This window comes from Anolis sagrei, chromosome 5 (assembly GCF_037176765.1).
Source record: "Anolis sagrei isolate rAnoSag1 chromosome 5, rAnoSag1.mat, whole genome shotgun sequence".
Taxonomy (NCBI): Eukaryota; Metazoa; Chordata; class Lepidosauria; order Squamata; family Dactyloidae; genus Anolis; species Anolis sagrei.
In genome coordinates this window covers 50,889,499-50,907,755 of record NC_090025.1, presented here as the reverse complement: position 1 = coordinate 50,907,755, position 18,257 = coordinate 50,889,499, and the positions used below count along the sequence as shown (strand labels likewise).

General features: G+C 38.5%; 1 protein-coding gene across 2 annotated transcripts in view; it reads left to right on the top strand.

The window, feature by feature from the left end:
* Positions 1-18,257, top strand: part of FBXW7 (F-box and WD repeat domain containing 7) — a 147,471-nt gene that overhangs the window by 15,130 nt on the left and 114,084 nt on the right. Inside the window, exon 1 of one of the 2 annotated variants that reach the window (XM_067468692.1) lies at positions 15,205-15,290. The exons of the other annotated variant lie outside the window; for it this stretch is intronic. The gene's annotated coding sequence lies outside the window, so the exon portion shown is untranslated. Of the gene's footprint in view, positions 1-15,204; positions 15,291-18,257 lie in introns of those variants that run through there. 2 annotated transcript variants of the gene reach the window in all.

The following is an 18,257-nucleotide window of genomic DNA, read 5'->3' as shown; positions in this document are numbered from 1 at the left end:
GCAGACGAAGCCAAGAAGTTCCAGTCAAATGCATACCAAAATGTTTTATAAAACAAAAACAGTTTCATTTCAAAGAGATTCATTATTCAGAATAATCTAGAATGCTATCCAATCTTTATCTTTCAGGCTGTTATACTTTTTGTATCCATATGACCGGTAAATATGGTGATAGCATGCGACGAAACTGAGTTGTACATGTCATTGTAGAGTTAGGTCTATCATATAAAAGAATAAATGCTAGGCTTATTAAATGTCAATGGTCTCATTTTGGATACATAAGAGACACCAATATTGTTAATATTGAGAAAACTGATATGGAAGTATTGTAGTAAGATAGGATATTCTGCAACAGACGCAAGTTGCCATTGAAGTGAAAAGTCAAAATGAGATGAGAAATATAGAATTCTCTGTGAATTTTTGACACTGTGAATTATTTTAGGTGACTTTATGGGCATGGCTACTGAAATTATCTTTTCCTGCTCAAATGTCTATATACTCAATTGATTTAATTTTCCTGGCCATCATAATTAATCTGTACTCAAATATGTGTGATGCTTCCACTCTAATTTGTCTTGAGTTATGCATTAATCTGATTTGATTTTGTATAATTTCATATATTGTGCATCATTGTGATGCATTTATTCATTGTCTATAATTGATTTGTTGTTAGTCTGCTATTATTTTGTAAGAATGTACTTTGTTCTTTCTGCTAACAAATGACTGCTTTATATATCTGACAAAATGGCACTGGTTCCAAAAATAACACTGGTTCCACAACATTGCTGGCATTTTCTTTGTGGCTTAGAGCCGTAGCAAACCAGGATTTTGCGAGAGCAAACTAAGCCAGCACGAACGATGCTCCGCCTCTTTCTCCGCCTATTTCCCTTTGCTAGGGCAGCGTTGCGAGCATACGCTCGTGCCGCAGCAAACTACAGGAAGCTTGCGCTCGGGCTTGCTCCGAAGCCCCGCCTTCCCCCCCCCCCCCCGAGGCTGCTTTCTCTCTTGCTAGCGTGCCTGTTTTCCATTGCAGAGGGCAGGGATGCGAGCGTACGCTCACAGTTGAATTCTGCCAACTGCGAGAGTACACTCGCATTGCTTCCCTAGCAAGGGAAAACAGGCACACTAGCTAGAGAGAGAGCAGCCTCGGGGGGAAAAAAGTGGGGCTTCGGAGCAAGCCCGAGCGCAAGCTCGCTCTCGCTTCCAGTAGTTTGCTACGGCTCTTACACTCGCACAATCAGGCAATATGTAGGTTTAAATCTTCTCCTTGTGGACAAGGAGGTATCTTGTGCCTGCTTGTGCAATACTTTGCTTGCATGTTAGCAACTGGACAGCATCAGTCCATATCTCTGCTTTGCAGATCCAAACAGCCAATGTTTGTGTGCGTGTGTGCATGTGCATATTCTGCCTAGATGTGTATATATTCCATCTCTGGATCCCTGACTTACGTTCTTGCAAAGCCAAAAAGGGTCTTAACACGAGCCTAGATTGTTCCAGGATTCAGAAAACTGCACGATTGCTAATCTTTTATACATTAGGCAAACAATGTAAAGTATTAACAACACAATCTAGTACGAGTTTTATTTTATTTTTTGCCATAGAAGATATTTAAATTCATCCTTAACATGTTCATTGAAATGCCTGGAATTTCAAAATATTTGGTTTTGTTTGGCCTATGCCCATTGAGGACAGCTTTCCTTTTTAAAGTTTTATGCTTATGCTAGGTTCTTCTGCAGTGTATGTGTACACTGTATTTCTACCATATCATATAGTCTTACGGGAAGAATAATGTTGGACGATGGTGTTGAATACAATATTATGGATCTGACCGTTCACACTTTGAGTTATGAGTCATTTCTTAGTTTAAAAATCAGACCAATGATTCAGAGTTCCACGCATGAGTAGATATGAGCTTCTGGCCTTCTTGCTTTATTTATTTTCTTGTATGCTATGAAAAGAAAAGTTCAGTGATGATTATTGCATGCTGTAGTTTGGACTAAAATGTAACCTATAGTCTGCATTAACCATAAATGTGTTGTATATGAGAAAAGTTAGTACATTAGTCAAACATTTTTGGTAGTTCATATTCAGAATGCTAAACCAGAATGCATTTAAACAACTACCTGAAATGTAAATACATGTGCATATGTGAATGAACGAATCCACAATATATGGCACAGAATCCAGAAAATTAAAAGAATATAACAGAAAAGTATATGGCTAAATGGTATAGTTGTACTGATTCTTCATAGGTAGATCCATTCAATCCTACTTCAGTGGAACTGGCTTACTAATAAACATGCATAGAATTGTGTTCTTGATAACTGTGTTTGACTTTGAATATGACAGAACATTCCATAATTCACATCATTTAGCCCTTCCTAACATCCAAACATGTTCTTGTAACAACCTTACTCTTCATTACATTCTGTTATGCTCTTTTAATTTTCTGGATTCTGTGCACCTCTTATTTCATAGATTTTTAAAATTCCCCTGCTTCCGTTTCTATAGATCCCCTCTGCCCCAAGAAAATGGGAACTGCTGGTCAGAATTGTTGACATTATGATGTAGGTGTGCTTTTGACTGTGGGGTTAAAATGATAGGCTGATTAATGTGTTTGATTATAGCTTGTTGTGGTCTGATTCTATGGGTATGTTACAGCAAGAATAAAAGATTTGTAGCAAGGAAGTTTAACTTTTCTGCACTTTGAATCATTACATTTCCATAATTTTTGTGGGGAAATCTATCAATCCAATTGCCTGTGCTCTGTTTTTCTTAAACAGCCTGGAAATTGCCTATTATCTAAACTTAATATAAAGATTTGTTTTTCTCCTTGGCATGTTCTCTGATATACTCATTTACATCATGGAGTCTCAAAATTCATTATGCTGAGCTTTTTAAAAAATCTACAAAGTAGAACTGCTTCACTAAATGTATTCTTGAGCATGATATAGGAAAGGGAAAAGGAAAAAAGAGTACATTAGAGTCAGGATGGTTGTTTAGGTCAAGTCTAAATGTGGTATGTTCTGTTGGCTTGTGCTGTGAATCAGCAAATAGAGGATGGGCAGTGTCCACAAAATTGTATAAGGTTTACTGGGCTGCCTGCCTAGGAAGCACCCACAGTTTGGTCAAGTAGCATTATGGTTCTGTTAAAGCCTTCTGTGTTCAATGTCAATTTCTTTTTAAAAGGCCAATCTTAAATGTATTATAGCTTAATGTTTAAAAAGATGAGATGTTGATATCATGTAGTGGTTTATTGACAGGTTTCTTAAAAAGCTATGCATTTATCTGACGTTCTGTAGCAGGAACATAACTTCATTAAGTATGAATAGAGTGTTCACCCTATATAAAAATTCAGATAGTAAAGCTTGAACTTGTTTTAAGAGACGTTTCTCGAGTTTGTGGGAAAGCCAGAAATATTGCAGTTAGATGCATTCTCTGAGGCTTCTGATGTTTCATAGACTAACAAAAGGTTGCTTTATTAGTAGCTTTAATGAACAAATCGCTTTATTGGCTTAGACATACTGGTAGCTTTGTCGGTCCAAACAGCTATGAGTTCTTGTTTCAATTCACCATTGTGCTCAAGTAGTGAAATGATAGCCATTGACCTTCTACTAAAGCACAATAAAAAGTTTTTTGTGAAGAAGAAAAGTGCATAAGGAAAGCTGCCGTGCAATTCTTAGACTCCCGCTCCATGAATTAAAAATAAGTCTTCGTACCTCCTGTTCTCAGACAGGCTCTTGTTTGGTTCCCAGCAGTTGAACATCAATACCTAAAAACAATATTAACATTTGAAAAACTTGATGAAGTCTTTACTTCATCTACAGAGATATTTTGCTTCACTATAGCTTACAAAGTAAATTGAATATGGACTACTATAGCATTGTACTAAACCATTCTGGGCAAATTGTTTAAATTGTCATATTATGCAATTAAAATGACAAGTTCACTGAAACTTTCTAGGTATTATATGTATAAAAGCTATATCATTGCCACCTCCAGGTGCCCAAAAATATGTTAAGGATTAGGAGGAGCTTGTTTTTTCTTCATCCTTTAGGCCAGTGGTTCCCAACTTGTGGTCCGTGGACCACCAGTGGTCTGCAAGAACCATTACTACACTGTTGCCTCAAAACCAAGCAGCAACAAGAGTGACTGGTCTCGTGAAACCCTGTTATAGTGCTGAGGCAATGGGGATGTTGGGAAGAGAGATGCTGACTACCTACAAAATACTACTACTACATCAGCTCTAGATTGTTAAATATGGTTTTCTATTGGTGAGCAGATAGTGACTACTGGATGGCATATGTTCTGTATCGGAAATTAGAACTTATGTGGTCTATCTAATGGAATTTTCTGAATCAACAGCACCCCAAATAACCAAACTGAATCTAAAGTTGACCAAAAACTGATTCGTAACCCTTTTGTTACTAAGGTTGGAGAGTGGTCCCTAGTTAAAGTGGTCCTTAGTAAAAAAAAAAAAAAAAAAGGTTGAGAACCACCACTTTAGTCTCATATGATGCAGTATTTCTGTTTGTGTGTGGGAAAGATATATATTTACAGTTAAAGAAAATACACTTTTGGAGTACTAAAACCAAGACGTTACAATTACATTTAAATCTGAAAACTCCTGTATGGAGGGGAGCACAATGCAAAGTCAATCTATATGTTGCATATATCTTGATGTGAAGAAGGTGGAAATGCGGTTCAGCAAGATAGGACATATATTGAAGAAATTTTCTTCCATGAAACATATTAATCTAGTTAGGTTAAATAGCTCTCCAAAAACAGTCTGTTTTCAAGGTTCTTAAATTGTAGCAGTGATGGGATGTGCCAGTGCATGCACCTCAATCTGCTGATTGTCAGTCAGTATTACTACCAGAGAGCCACAGTAGTATTAAAGAGTGAGCAGAGAAAGTGGCTTGTTTTGTTTCATGTGCTTTTGATTGAATGTGGGCCAGATTCTCAGCTTAGCACTTAGCTGAGTGTCTCTTTTTCAGTGAGCCATACTGCTTGCTGGGTTAGAAAGAGAAAGCACAGCTGTGTTCCTTCTCCTCTGTTCAGCTCAGACTTCTGCTGCTTCTTTTAGAGCTGAGCACTTTGCTTTTATACTGAGGTGAACTGAAGAGACAGGAATTTCATCTACCAGAATGCCTATCTTATCTACATTATTAACATAAATCTAATTCTCACCTTTTCTAGCTAAATGACCTGACCAAACTTAGGGTGTGCATTAGATATGTGTAATTTTAGCACTGAGCCAAAGCAAAAAGGGAAGCTGCTTCAGGACCTGCACCTGGAGCCTCCTCTTTGAGGGACCTCATCACCAGTTTAATGGCTAAAGCTCAATGCTATGCAATCTTGAGATTTGCGGTTTGGTAAGGCATCTGCATTCTCTGGCAGAGAAAGGCTCAAGACCTAGTAAAATTACAGCCCCCGTGACTCCATAATATTGAACCAAGGCAGTTAAGTGGATTCATCCAGCAGCATAGATGCACCCTAAGGTTTTCCTTTACGTTGTTGGAAGCTTTGTTGTCCTAACACTTTTGTTTTTAAAGGAGAAATTCTAATAATCAGGCAGCAACTGTAATGGCCAAATGACAAAGAGGACACTTTTTGCTACTGTGCTTTACATTTGGTAGTAAATACTTTTTTGGTTTTGAAAATTGAGATGTGTATTAGATTCAATGGTGCATTAGACTCGAGGAAATACGGTATCATACTGTTCAGTTTGAACTGCCATGGCGGAGTTGAAGTCATTGGATTTCTCTTGAAATATCACCATATTACATTATCTTACTTTGAAGTATTCCTTCATAAGTGGAGGCTGATATCTGGAATAGGATCTCTTCTTTTGTGTAAGTGTGCATGTGTTAAGCTTCAGTTTTAACAAAATAGGTGTGTTAATTCTCCTTATGAAAAAGTACATGGAGTATGTGTGTATACTGACAGATCAGTTATGCCTAGGACTGCTTAGATCGGTTATTGTGGTTCGAATCCAGAAATATTCATTTGCAAATAAAAGAGAATTTATTAGTGATAGAGGAAATGGTGACCTAGTGATTTCTGCCAATTTTTCTTTCCATTCATAGCACGTTCTCCTAGCCCTTCAGAATAGATTTTAAAGAACACAGGGATCTGCAGAAAAAATGGAAATTGGCAAAGAAGTTGCCTATTATCACTTCTTCCAGTGGAAGTATCAAATTCTGCTCCAGATACCTCTGGCTTCTTCCCATATTCTTAATCTTATCAATACTTCATCAAATAAGGCATGAGTGTCTAGAAGACACAAATAGGGATTGGGCAGTCTGTGAGTTGGATGCATTTACTAGGGACCTTCTCTGTGGTCTCAGAGTCTCTACAAAACTAAAAAAGATTGATAAAAACGAAGAATCATGCTTTCAGAAGCCTCAAGGGAGTAATGCTGTCCTCACTCCTTGTTTGGACTCCAAATGGCATTTTAAGTCAATGGTATTTTTCCTACTGAAGTCCCAAGTAACATTCCAGTAGTTTATAGTTTTGTCAACAGCCAGTTTGCAGCGGTGGTGGGGGGAAATGAGTTGAGGAAAGCTGCCAGCTCCTTGCAGTTGCTCTCCTTCCTTCTCCTGTGATGGAAAAGTGTTATCTACATTTAGTTAATTGGCATTAATAGTATAGGATAAATGAATTCGATTCATTTCCAAAACAATGGTGGTATGTTTAAAAGGAGAATTCAATCCATAGTATAAGACCCCAACATAGGGCAAGTAAGAAAAGCAACAAGGAATCAGCTGGAGAGTATGTCCTATAGTTTTGGATTTCTCAGCACCAATGCAGAGAACATGGGAAATAAGGTAAAAAGGGAAAGGTTTTCCCCTGACATGAAGTCTAGTCGTGTCTGACTCTGGGGGTTGGTGCTCATCTCAATTTTTAAGCCAAAGAGCTGCCGTTGTCCGTAGACGCCTCCAAGGTCATGTGGCCAGCATGGCTGCATGGAGCACCGTTACCTTCCCACAGAAGCAGTACCTATTGAACTACTCACATTTGCATGTTTTCGAATTGCTAGGTTGGTAGAAGCTGGGGCAAATAGTGGGAGCTCACTCTGCTCCCTGGATTCGGATCACCGACCTTTTGGTCAGCAAGTACAGCAGCTCAGCAGTTTAATCTGCTGCTGCAGCACCAGGGAAATAAAATGGAAAATAAAATGTCTTGGAACCCTGAACATAGAAAAAAGGAAACATGATTTCATAAGTCACTCTAACCTGGTGAATATGTCCCATTGAAGTGAAATAATGTAGGGCTATAACTTACTCCAAAGACATAGACTAAAGAGGAAAAGTAGCATTATACTCAAATGTCAAAGATGTATCAAAGAATTGTTTTTTAAAGGTGATATGTTGGAGGCACAGAGGAAAAAAATGGGATGTGTCTAAAGATGCCCAAGTAGATATAAAAAGAATTTTCAGATGAGCCAAGATTTAAAAGAGACACGTATAATAATGAAAGAAGGAGGAAACAACTAAAGAGAATGCAGATAAATAGCCAGCAGTTATAGGAGGAAAATCAGAAAAGTGGAAGTATAGAATGATCTCAGACTTGCTTGAGAGACTAAAAATAATAAAAAGGGTCTTTTTTTGGCAATGTTCAGAGGAAGAGGAAGGTAGCAATAGCACCAATACGTGGAGTATTGACTGTTTTGTTCTGTGCGTTTGCCGTTGTAAATCTGACCAAACCTTCTATCAAGCTTAATAGGAATAACCAGGCACAGTTGTAAAAAAAAAAAAAAGTAGAAATTTGTTAACACACTTTTAGATCACTTTTAGATTGCTCCATGCAGTCATGCCGGCCGCATGACCTTGGAGGTGTCTACGGACAACGCTGGCTCTTCGGCTTAGAAATGAAGATGAGCACCACACCCCAGAGTCAGACATGACTGGACTTAATGTCAGGGGACTACCTTTACCTTTACTAGATCATTCATTGCACCAGAGCTATTTAATCACTTATAGTTCCCTAAAATCTTATTCAGTTCTTTCCTCAAATTGACTGTTCTGTCTCTCTATTACAGTTTTCCCCTGTCTTTAAGGTCATCTTTCCCCTCTCTCTAGCCACTCGCCCCCCCCCCCCCCCACCAATTTCTAGGTTATCTTTTTCCATATGTATCTTGAACCGGCTACTCCTCACAGCATTCTCTGGCTGTGGTTGGCTGCTAATGGAATCAGGAGAAGGCTGAACTGTTCAATACTTTCTCTGCATTAGCCTTCTCCCAAAAAGGAAAACAGTGCTGTGACTGCTGAACATGGAACTAATGATACATCCCATAATAGGTAAAGAGGTAGTGGAGGAATACGTACTTATTCGAAATAAATTCTGACTTGAATGAATAACAGCATCAGTAGTACTTGCAGATGTAATTGGAGAACCTCTGTCAATAATCTTTGAGAGTGGAAGTCCCAGTAGATTAGATGAGGGCAAATGCTATCAACATCTTCAAAGTGCAAAAAGGATAACCAAACAATTACTGATCAGTCAGCTTGAACTTGATACCGGAAAAAAGTTTTAAAACTGGACGTTAAGCATTCATTTGGTGCATGCTAAGAAAGGAATGCTGTGATTACTAGGAGCCAGTATGGGTTTCTTAAATACAAGTCATGCCAAACTAATTTTATCTTTTTTTTTCTTTGATTGAGTCACAGTCTTTGCCAAAGAAGGGCTCTGAATGTAATATCTATTTCAATGAAAATTTTGACAGGATCTCCTCTGCTATTCTTGCAGGCAAGCCAATGAAAGATGGGCTAGGCAGTACAGCTGTTAGATGAGTTTGTAATTGGTTCACTTACTGGACCCAGAGATTGTTCACCAATTGTTGATCTTCATCTTGGGCACAAGTGACTTGTAGTGTGCCTCAGGAATTGTAGGTTAAGGAGAAAATAGTGTAAATCCAACTGATAGTTGTAATTAAAGTAAACTAAATTAATTAGTGAGATTGGCCAATGTGTTTTTTCACCATTCAAAAGTCAATTGAATACCCATTCATTAGTTTTGGAATGAGACAGCACATCATCAGCAAATGGGACTAATCCACATTATGTTGTCAAAGGCTTTCATGGCCAGAATCACTGGGTTGCTGTAAGTTTTTCGGGCTGTATGGCCATGTTCCAAAAGCATTCCTTCCTGATGTTTTGCCTGCATCTATGGCAGGCATCCTCAGAGGTTATGAGGTCTCACAACCTCTGAGGATGCCTGCCATAGATGCAGGTGAAACGTAGATGCTGATGACATGGAGGGGATCCTTGGGATTGTGAGAGCGACCACTTATGCTCTGGATCCTTGCCCTTCCTGGCTAGTTAAGCAGGCCAGGGAGGGGTTGTTGGATTGGTTTGTTGCGATAATAAATGCTTTATTGGGCCAGGGGAAATTCCCGTCTTGCCTTAAGCAGGCGCTGGTAAAACCTCTACTAAAAAAGACCTCCCTTGACCCAACCATATGTAACAATTACAGACCGATTTCCAACCTCCCTTTCTTGGGCAAGGTTCTGGAGCAGGTGGTCGCCTCGGAGCTTCAGGGATTCCTTGATGACACCCATTTTCTAGATCATTCGCAGTCTGGCTTCAGGCCTGGACACAGTACCGAGATGGCTTTGGTTGCCTTTGTGGATGACCTCCACAGGGAACTGGACAGAAGGAGTGTGACCCTGCTCATTCTCTTGGATATTTCAGCGGCTTTTGATACCATCAATTATGGTATCCTTCTAGGGAGACTCTCTGGGATGGGACTCAGGAGCACAGTCTTATTGTAGCTCTGGTCCTTCCTAGAGGGTCGTTCCTAGTCAGTGAACCCCTGGCCATTGACCTATTCTGTCTCCCATGCTATTTAACATCTACATGAAACCGCCGGGAAAGGTCATCCGGAGTTTTGGAGTACGATGCCATTTCTACGCAGATGACGCCCAACTCCACTACTCATTTCCACCAGATTCCAAGGAAGTCCCTTGGATACTGGACCAGTGCCTGGCCGCTATGATGATCTGGATGAGAACGAACATGCTGAGGATTAATGCTGACAAGAAAGAGGTCCTCCAGGTCAGTTGCTCGTCTGACCAGGGTATTGGGTGGCAACTTGTACTGGATGGGGTTGCACTCCCCCTGAAGTCACGGGTCTGCAATTTGGGGGTCCTCCTGGACTCAGCACTGATGCTTGATGCAGGTGTCGGCAGTGGCCGGGAGGGCCTTCGCACAATTAAAACTCATGCGCCAACTGCGACCATACCTTTCGAAGTCTGACTTGACCATGGTGGTCCATGCCTTAGTTACCTCTAGACTGGACTACTGCAATGCACTCTACCCTTGAAGATGGCAAGGAAATTACAACTCGTCCAACGCTCAGCAGCCAGATTAATAACCGGGGCAAGTTACAGGGAGCGGCCAACCCCCCTGTTTAAGAGGCTTCACTGGCTGCTGTTTATTTTCCGGTTGCAATTCAAGGTGCAGGTTATCATCTACAAAGCCCTAAACGGTTTGGGACCCGCCTACCTTCGTAACCGTATCTCTCTCCATGAACCAGTCCGAACTCTTCGATATTCGGGGGAGGCATTCCTTTCACCCCTGCCAGTTTCACAGGCTCGTCTTGTGGGTACAAGGAAGAGAGCCTTTTCCTTTGTGGCCCCCTGACTCTGGAACTCATTGCCCGGAGAGATTAGGAAAGTCCCCACCTTAGAAACCTTCAAGAAGGATCTCAAAACCTGGCTTTTCCATTGCACCTTTGGAGAGTAGCCATACAAGCATACACTATTGCTCCCCTCAATGTTTTTGTTCCTGGAGTATACATCCTTTGCTTGTATGAAGGCCTGTTTTTTACAACCCCGTTTCTTTATGAGCTCTCCCTTACAAATAATCTGCTCCTCTTTTATCTCACTCTGAGTTTTAGCATTTTATCTTGCACATGTGGCCCGTTCATTGTCATTGTGACTGTGGATATTGTATTTTATATTGCTTATTGTATTCATATGTTTTATGTATTTCACTGTGCTGTCATTTGTGTCTTTGGTTTTTATTTTATTGTAGTTTGTTGTTTGGGCTTGGACTCATGTAAGCTGCCCCAAGTCCCTGTTGGGGGAGATGGTGGTGAGGTATAAATAAAGTTTTATTATTATTATTATTATTATTATTATTATTATTATGTCAGCCAATAAGTTACATTTACATCAAATTCTCACCTTATATGCAAATAGTACTAGTGCATAAATGGATGTTAAGATAATCATAACATTAGAATGTTTTCATTTCAATAATACTTTACCAATTGCATCCATAAATGTTTTGTTGTTGTTGTTGTTGTTGTTGTTGTTGTGTGCCTTCGTTTTATTTTTTACCTATGGCAACTCTAATATAAGGGTTTTTAGGCAAGATTTGTTCAAAGAGGTTTTCCCTTTACATTTTCCTTCCTCAGAGATGATAGAGCATAGCCTGTCCAAGGTCATCCTGTAGGTTTCCATGGGCATTTGGACTCTGGTCTCCGGTGTCATAGTTCAACACTCAAACCACTGCACCACTCTGGCTGACTCAGTTGTATATGTATGCATCTATTTCTTAATAGCCTTTCTAAAAATTAAATTACTTTCTATGCAAGATAAGCATTTTCCTTCAAAGACTGATATATTATAGGATTAATCTGCATATGTGCCATTGTAGGCTGTGGGGATTTTTTTAAAAATTTTTTTGCATATTGGAATTGTTCAGTGGCAGTCAGCCTGCTTTCTTTACTGGATGATTGCACTATATGTGGTCTGTCCCTGGCTCCATCCGTATGCATCTCTAGAATCAATAGTACATTAAGGAAACTGACATGAGGTGAGGGGGAAGCACATAAATAATGAATAACAACCTTTAGTGCTAGTGTTTCATTTCTATTAAGGGCAAGACTTTTTTGTGAATTATCTATGCATTTTGTTTCAAGTTTAGTTCAAAATTATTGTACTTTCACCAATTTAAAGTTGTTCTTTGTTAGACCGATTAGGCAATTTTTATATAGTGAAATAACATAGAACTTAAATTAGACCTGTTGCTCACAGATTGATTCAGTTAGATCTATAGTATACTTTTTATTTTTCTGAGTACTGGGAGATACTAAGCCATTTTTCCTTGGGAAGAAAATTACTTATATGCAGATTAGTCATGTACTCACGCCTCACTGTTGCAGCTGTTTAAAATCATTATCTGGCCCTATCCCATAGGATTCTGGTATTTATGATTTGGTGCAGTACTTTCGCTTCTTTATTTTAGATCGTTTTGAATCTACCCATCATAAAGTATAATTCCCAAGGCCCCAATACAATAATAGAGGAGTAAATGAGGGTACTATGAGTAATTTTCTAGAGCTCTAAACACCTCTCAACTTGATTGCACATTCTAGGATTCCTTAGTATGGAGCTGTAGCAGTTAAAGTGGGATCAAACAACTTATAATTATACAGTGTGGTACATCCAAGTACTTCTGAAAAAATATCAGTCCACAAAGCAATTGCAACACTTGAATAGCCCAGCCCTCCAAAAACACAAGTTTCCTTGGCCAAATATTAGATGGTCTTTTCACCCTTTATTATTCTGATACCAGGCCCGTAGACAGGATTTCATTTTGGGGGGGGGGGGGCTGAATTTTTTTCAGGGGGGGTTTCGGGGGGGGGGGGGCTGAGTCTGAGTGAAAGAGGGTCTAGCCTAGCAAACCTTTTGTATCATTACCCAATACCCCCATGCATATGGGATATATTGAGTAGGGTGATCAGATCATGATATGCATAAACATAACAGTTTAAATAATGCACTCGTAAGGCCTTTTCGCGAACCATCATGAGAATTTCGGGGGGGGGGGGCTGAAGCCCCTCAAGCCCCTCCCCCGGGCTACATGCCTGTCTGATACATTTATGTCTTCAGGTATTTTGCATTACAAATGCATAAAACCATAGAAGTCAGCCAAATGTGGGATAAGAGGTTCATTATGGTGATTTCCCTCTGCCCCTTCTCTCGCTCTCTGCCCCAACTAGCTCATAAACAAGCTGAGAAAAAGATGATTCTGCCTTTGCTTGGCAGTAGTATGGTGTGGCTTCAATAGTGTTTATTGAAAATCTGCATTTTGAGAAGGGGTTATAAACAGAGCTGGATATTTACACTCATTTCATTTGGTGAGATGTTCCATTTTAAAATGGCATTTTGTGCTAGGAAAGACATTGTGAAGTTCTCAGGGTGATGATGATCAGTGCACTTTAATTCAGTGTATTAATTTTTGTTAGCTTCCTGTGCTTCCTATCCTGCATATCGGTGGCAAACCTACATCAGCAATAACACTTCCTTTATGAGCTCACAAATGTGACTAGGCAAGATGGCAGTTGATTTTTAGAAGTTGGCTTATATCAGGCCTTCTGAGTGATTCCACCTGATATTACTTTACATTTTCCCTGCAATGTTTTTCCCCTTGATGAATAGCTGTGTGGAATCAGCACAGGAAGAGCAAAGTCCTTGGCAATACCAGCTCAATTGCATCTGCAGATGAGGATTTAAAATTCTATGCAGCAGACAGTACCTCCAGCAGGCGAGTAAAAGGTTACTGCATTATTTGCTTGTTTGCATGCAGCGTCTTTCTCAACGAAAACCTTTTTATTCAATTTGCTGTGGTTTGCTTGAATTTAGATATTACTGGAAAACGATTTGAGAGAAATGTGAGTATCAAAAGGGTAGAGCAAGGTTGGAGGGAAAGGCAATATAGCTGCAAGCCAGGGCTGGAGGAGACGGGAGGAGATAGCAAACAGAGCTTTTGATGCAGAGTGAAAACAAGAAGTTTTGCTAAAATATGTGCGCTTAAGCTGCTGTCTTGCCACTTGCTTTTCCCTAATTATCTGATAAGAGGGATTCTGTAAACAACTGCTGATAGCTCTGTATCTGTATAAGTGACAATTATTTCAAGGCAGATTATCCTGTAATCAGGTTGAGCATCTGTGTTAATGTGCACACACACTCTTTTCTCTTTCTCCCCTAATGCTGTACTGCTTGCTGCAAAAAGATAGATAAATGCGCTGCTTTTAATAGCTGAAAGACCAGCATGCTATACATAGCTATTTCATTTAATGCTGCTTTGGAAGCATTTGCAAGCTTCTTGTTGTGTTTTTTTTTTACATTGAGAATCAATTAAACAAATTAAAATAGGAAGATGACCGTTTTGATGAGGAAACCTATTTATGTTTTAATATTGGGAAACAATGTTTACTAGACAGAGAGGAAGAAGATAATATTCCTTTCTTCCATTCGGTTTCCTTCTCCTCCTTTTCTTAACCCCCACCTGTATGAAACAGTTTTCAAACTTTTATATTGAACCTAACTTTCCACTGGAGTTAATTTTATGTTTCTTTTACAAAGGCACCTTGTATTTTGTATTTTCCATTGCTATTTATCTATTTAGATTAAATTATCCTCTGTCTTTTGTAGATATTATGCAGGAGTGTTGGCAGTTACCCCTCTCTATCAGCTGTATGTTCATTAGAAATATTCACACTTAGTTGTATGTATGCTAGGTTGAAGTAGGGTTATATCCATAACAGACACAAAAGTGCAAAGTTTAGCAGTAAAAAGAAGATGTGAGTCTGTGAATAATTGGCAGTTACCTTGTATGTTAGAGTCTTAAAAAGGTAAAGAGCTCTTGCAAGTCAGATTCTAGTGAGTAATCTGTCAACTGTTGTTACTCTTGGCTATCTAGCAGCAATATTAGACATTGAGTGTATCTTGAATAGTGTACATTAGGAACACTGGGGGTGTGGTTATTTTTTGTTGGCTGTTGGAAGATTGTGCATCCAGAGCAGGAGCAGGATGGATAGATGATATGCTAGAAGCCCTAAAGCGCCAGAGAAGAGCAAGCTTGTAGTCATTGTACACCCCCAGTATCTTAAGTTGATCATTCTTTGGGAAAACTGGAGAGAACATCAAAAAAAATCTGCTCTAGGAAAGTGTAGGTAAAAAGAGGCCCTCGAATGACTACTTCCAGCTTTGGGGAAACACCAATGTTTTCTTTTTATCAGAGTTGATTTTTGCCAAGGAGCTGCAGAATGAGGCTGTCGGCCAGTTTTGATTGCGTGTGGGTCACTACCACTACTGATTTCTTAAGGATTAAACTCAACTGATGAGCAAGTCAATGTGTGGCTGTGGCTGCAGCATTATTTCTTCTTTAATGAAGAGGCTGGGCCGTTCGACCTGCTGCTCCGATCTCCTATCTTGCAGCCATACATCAGACCAGTTGCAGAGACTATCCATCAAATGTCCCAGTCAGCCAAAGAAGGTAACTATACAGATTTATTTAAAACATTTTTTTCTTTCAAATAAATGCTGTGGCACTAAAATAAGTGTGTTTAGTTTTCTTGACCTTGCAGCAGCTATCCAATATCATTTTGTCATCATCAGGTTGTGTAGCAATAGAAATGTGCTGCAGTAATTGATTTTGTAATAGGATCAGGTGATTTACTGGCTGCACTGACAACCACTTGCTTGCTTTGAATTGTGGAACACTTTAATGGATGTTTGTGACTGCAGTCTGGAGTTGCTCTGAAAGTGCTTTATGTTCAGAATTGTAGTCACTTATTTATATTAGAAGTGTTTAACTTCTTCCACCTCCTGTAGTCCTACACTTATAAAACTATCACCATAATGTTTTTTATTAGAGTTCAGAAGGCATTGCCTAGTTTCAGAAAATGGTTATAGTATTTAAGGGTTAAATGTGCTTTCCTCCCAATAATATAAACCTGTCTTTCATATGTACAGTTTAAAAGACTTTTGACTCAGTAAAATCCTTTGCTCCAATTCTATGATTAGATTAAGTTTAATTGTTCATAATATGTACTATTGCTTGGCTTAATTGTTTGTCTGACCTTTTTAAAGCTTCTCATGACTCAATTTAGCATATGGTTTTCAGGTATATTTGAGCAATATTATTTATATGTTCTTCTTTCAATTCTCTAGTTTTAACTTTCTGTGTATACGTTCAGTAGATCTGAGGACTATAAGCCTGATGAGATTATTATCCTTGGGCTTCCGTAGTTTCTGTAGAAGCAACAGAAGCCCAAGCTTCTGTTTTTAGATAAAGTCTTTGATTTGAAATGCTCCTTAATGTTAATCAAATGGAACTCATTGCTGCTTGTGTTTTAATGGTTGATACCTTATTGTGTTTTCTGCATGAGCTTGCCTTCAAGCTACCTATCAACTTATGGTGACCCTATAAATTTCATAGGATTCTCTTAGATGAGAAGTAATCAAGGTGGTTCACCATGGCCTTCCTTTGTAATATAGCCTCAAGCACTTGGCTTTCCTAGCAGACTCCTATCCATATACTAATCTACCCAGATACTACTTAGCTTTCAATTTTTTGTGTTGTATATTGCTTTCTGAGAAATAGAGATCCAAAGCTTCTTGAATGTGTGGCTCTAGCTGAGTGGCAGTTAGGATCCAAATTCCACTGTGTTCAGTATGTGGTTTCCTACATGGAGACAGGATGTCATCTGTGCTCCCCCCCCCCCAAAAAAACAAAACAAAACAAAAAACCCCTCTTCAATTTGCTTTACATGACAAATGGGCATGCAGAAAATATTTTCCCACCAAGATTGCACTAATCTAAAACTACTTTGGCTAGTGATAAAGCAAGGGTAGATGTTGATTTGAAATCTATGTTCTGAGAATTTCTTTTAAGTCATGCAAAATGTCAAATGTGCACATTAAAGTTATCCAGTGTCTTCATTACTTTAGCAATAGTTTGCCCGTCTGAGAGTGTATTTTGTAAATAGTAATACTCTGAAATACAGATACTTTTTTAAAAAAGGAAGCAGTGTTTATTGCTATCCCAGCAGAACATGAGCTGTTCAAGGCTATGTTCAGATGTAAGGTGTGTGAATGTGCTTGTCTTTTGAAATGTTAAAGAAAAGAACATTTATTGTATTTAAAGATGCTTCATTTATTGCAGAAATAAATAAATAAATAGTACAGGTTTATGCCTTGGGCCATGATCCTGCTCAGCCATGGAAACCAACTGGGTATCCTTGGGCAAATCACAGTCTCTCACACTCAGAAGAAGATAGAGGCAACCCCCACCTGAACAAATCTTACAAATCATGCCAAGATAACCTCATGATAGTTTTGCCTGAGGATTGCCATAAGTTGGAAGTGGCCCATCGGTGCACAGCAACAATATCAACAATACACAGAATTCTAAAAAACTCCAGAATATAACAAGTCTTCTTAGTGGAGAGAAAAGGTTGAGTATAAACAAACATAATAAACATCAATAATAAGAAATAATAATAATGACACTTTACATTTTCGGCCAGTTATAACATCTTTTTTCAATTTTTTTCATCTAAAGGTTAATTTTAATGGAATTGGTTTATGCATGCTGACCCTTCATTTATGTAAAATAGTTTATATTTATGTAAACAAACTGACTAGTGCCTTATGGCACTTGGAATTTAGTACTGTCCATTTTAATTTGCTATCACAACATTTTTAATATTTTATCTAGATTGAGTGGGTTTTTCCTTTTGTAAGTGTTGTTTGTTTTGATATTGTTCATATATTTTGCTTGTATTTATGTGTTTTAGAACTAAAATGTGCTGTTTTGTACACTGTCCCGAGTCCCTTTGGGAGATAGCGGCGGGATATAAATAAAATTATTATTATTATTATTATTATTATTATTATTATTATTTGGTAATATTATTATTTTTTTGCCTAAATCTTGCTTTTTGAAAAAAAGCATTTTACTTCATTTATTACTCACAACTCTTATTTGTCTCTTCTTATTGATTATACTTTACATCACTGATTATATTTTAGTACTGCGTACAAATTAGAATCTTTAAATTTATTTCCAGAATTGTATGTCCTGGGAAAATAATTCTATTTTTGTATGATCAGATTTTGGTTTAGCTGTGTTTAGTTTATTGAAAAGAAAAAAAAATATCCCAAGATATCTTGTCTTCCTAGTGTAATACTGCGATAACTGGTCTGGGTGAACAATAGTACTGTGAGACTTAGATGTGGGTGGCATTTTTCAATCAAGGAGGTATGGTTTTAGCTATTGCCAAGGTTATCCAGGTAAAATTGTCCTTAAGATTTCCAAGTTTGATGAACTCATCTTTCATATATATCTGTTCATGTAGCACGTGGTTGGCTAATTTATGGTAAGTTTTTGCCAGAAAATTACTGGGATGTGATTGTTTCAGTTTATTTCTATCTCCTCTCTTAATTATACTGATAATAA